Genomic DNA, 3,584 nt, shown 5'->3' on the forward strand with positions numbered 1-3,584 from the left:
TTTTTGGGATGGACCGCACATATGTTAGGCGGGTTTAGCATGGTGAACCATATAATGATCCTTTAGCGGGAGAGCGGATCTTGCTCACACTTTGTATGTGTCTGGCATATGTAGTTAATTATTTATATTGATAACTGCTGGCTTGTTTCAATCAATAGTTTGCATTGCTTTGTGCAAGGTTACTGTACTCAAATTTAACTTGTTGCGGATGGATGGACGGGAAGGAGAGAAAAAGCGCTTGCTTCGGGAAAGCGGGTTTCAGCTCAGGACATGTCTCTTGTGCCAGATGAGAAGGTAAATATGTAAAACGGCATTTGTTCAGGTTGCATCCCTTAGATGTTTGTCTAATCGGTTGATGTACTAATTGCAGAAGCATAGAGTTGAAGAGGTCTCTCAGTTTGATGGGAGATTTGAAGATGAATCTCGGTTTGATGCACCTGTGGATGGTGCGATGACGAGCCTTTCACAGACGAAGGTCCTGCACACTGAGATTATCCAGCCTACGAGAAGGAGGCCGTGGACCGAAGTACACGGCTTTGCGTTGAAGTGGATGCACGCCGGAGATCATCAGGGCGTCCGGGTAGTCTCAAGACCACCCAGCCCGATGCACTGTGGATGAGTGCGATGGCGAGCCTCTCATAGGCAGAAGGTCCTGCACACGAGATTATCCAGCCTACGAGAAGGAGGCCGTGGACCGAGTACACGGCTTTGCGTTGAAGAGGATGCACACCCGGAGATCATCAGGGGCGTCCCGGTAGTCTCAGGACCACCCAGCCCCGATGCAAAATGTTGAGCTACTTTATGATTCGTACTCTTATGTTCTGGTGCTGTAGTATGTTATGATTTGTACGCCTTTGGCGCTAGATTAAGCATTCAGTGGATGATCGCGTTGCAAAATTCGACACCCACACAATCGGTTCATCGTATGAGTAGTAGCACAATTACTTCTACGGCGATTCACTGCCGAGCGCATTAGTTGGTAGCATGAAACACTTTCGGGTACTCCCCTCGATTCATATTAATTGACTCAATTCATGTCTAGATATGGATGTATCTAGATGCATTTGTTAACTAGACTAACAAACTTGAGTCGGTTAATATGAATCGCATAATCGCCTGAGTCCTCGAGCGAGCTAGTTTATTGACTCTGGACTCCAAGCCTCTCGCGGCAAGCCATCGACGAAGCTTTGACCGAGATCTTGGCCCGCAATTTTTTGTGTGTGGCGAATAGCAAAGCTTTGACCGGTTCCTCTCGGGATACGGCACGCCGGTGAGCTTGCACGGTTGCCATGAGCACTTTCGGCGGAACTTCCTCTTCGGCGCCCTCAAGCCGCTGCTGCGAGGACGGCACGCGGTGCCTCGAGGTGGACGGAGTCTCGGATCTCGAGGGCGGGGGTCCGCATCGTCCGGGAACGATCTCCGGCGGGTTAACGAGGACATGCATGGCGGCCGGGGGATTTGTTTTTTTTTTGGTTTGAGCTTGGGATTTGGGGTTTTTTCGGATAGGGGAGGAGGAACCGAGGAAGAGGAAGGAACAGCCGCGTGCTTGGCGCGTGGCGGTGTGCTTGAATTTCGAATTTTTGTGAAATGTTTCATTTCCCGCTACAATTCGGGGGTTTCTTGACGCGCCAATGCGTCCCGTAGGGCAGCTTCAAGTGAATTTGGGGTGCCACGCTATGGGCCCTAGTTTCGGTGAGACATGTAATGACTAGTCACATCGGTAAGTTCATTGTGTAATAAAATATGTTACCCCTCCCTTTATGTAGCACCCCTTCTCTCCCGATCGAGTGCCGATTGCCGAGCGGATGCAAGCCGCTAGCTCGATCCCCTCCTTTCGCCTCCACCGTCCGGGCATCCGGCTTGGAGGGGCAAGCTGCATCTAGACCCAGCGGATTAGGTAGGACTAGTAATGTTCTTTCCTTTCTCGAGATCGGTTCTTTTTCCTCTCCTCGATATCTTGCGCATCTCTTTTCTATTACAGGCGAAGGGTGTCTTTCGGTCACCCTCGAGGCGGGAGTGATTGATGGGGGTGGGGGCGGGGGCTACCTTTGCTTGGATTGGGGTGTTCTTCCTTTATTTGTCGACATTTGCAACCTTTGTAGTTTACGCTGATCCTCGCTTGTATCTTTTGTCGGCTTGTACGGGAAAGGTAAGACCTCGGCGGTGGGGGCAATGGAGCGTAAGGCCACCACGCATGTGGGCGGTTGGCTGAGGCACGAGCTGCGTCCCCGGCCCGCGAGCGGTACTCCGTTTGCTTATCCACTCTTTACCTTTTAAGTGTCTCTCGCATCCTCAATCTGTTCCTGTTACGGAATATGCTTAAAGTAGCACATGTCTTCGATCTGTTTGTGCGTAAAGCCTCTGTGACACCATGCTCTATATTCTCTGTATCGGGTTGGTACCTCCGAGGTTCCGTCTGTGAGGCTATGGGGAACGAGAATAGCGCCCCACCTGCCGGGAGCATGGCCCGATCTGCGGCACAAGAGACGAAATGCCGTTGCCCGAGTCTAGGCGGGGACCGCCCGAGGGTAATTTTTTTAACCAACTTACCATGATGTAGTGCGAATCGATACTCCCTCGGATCCAAATTAATTGACTCAACTATGCAGTAGATACGGATGTATCTAGATGTGTTTTAGCTCTAGATACTCACTGCCTCCATCCCAAAGCTTTGGGCTTATATTATTTTTAGAAAGTCAAACTATACCATGTTTGACTAAGCTTTTACCAAAAATCGAGTAACATGCAAAATACAAAATTAATATCATTAAATAGATAATAAAATATATTTTCCTACGGTATCTACACGGTATTATATTTGTTGATAGAATGTTCTAAAATTTTGGTCAAACTTTGCTTGTTTTGATTTCTCAAAAATAAATAAGGCTTAAGCTTTTGGATGGTGGTAGTACATTCATATCTAGACAAAGCTGAGTTAACTAGTTTTTTTGTCTGTCCATAGCTAGTGTTCATGCTGCAAAAGGCTAAGAGCATCCACTATATGCATCAGTCTATCTCATACAGTAATTCAATATCCTTACTGTGAGGTACTGCCTTTTGTTTTGCTATTCATATGCGGTCGAAACTTTAGGGCCTTTACTCAAAAGGAAGATCAAAACTGCGGCTGATCGGGCTGCCAGTATGTTGATGCCGCCCCCATCTTCTAAATGCCTCTACAAGCACAAGGCCACGCGCCAGCTGGGTGGTGATCTTTTAATGAATATGGTATATTTTCTTAATCCACAAAACATGCCTTGATTTTCTCTGTTTATTGTCGGTTTTTTCTATGCTTGCCAAAAGTTTACAACAACAACAACAACAACCAAGCCTTTCAGTCCCAAACAAGTTGGGGTAGGCTAGAGTTGAAACCCATAAGATCTCGAAGCCAAAAGTTTAGAAACACCAAATTCGTTTGCTTACAATCATCATACGAGTAATGTTCATCTACTCCAGTTCCCCTAACCCAACAAAAAATGATGTTAATTACGATTTTTAGATTAAAAGAGCACCATTAGGCGCTGTTAATTACGACTTTGAGATTAAAATGTCATTTGCAATTGTTAATTACAATTTTGAGACAAATG

Source organism: Lolium rigidum, chromosome 7, assembly GCF_022539505.1.
Source record: "Lolium rigidum isolate FL_2022 chromosome 7, APGP_CSIRO_Lrig_0.1, whole genome shotgun sequence".
Lineage (NCBI taxonomy): Eukaryota > Viridiplantae > Streptophyta > Magnoliopsida > Poales > Poaceae > Lolium > Lolium rigidum.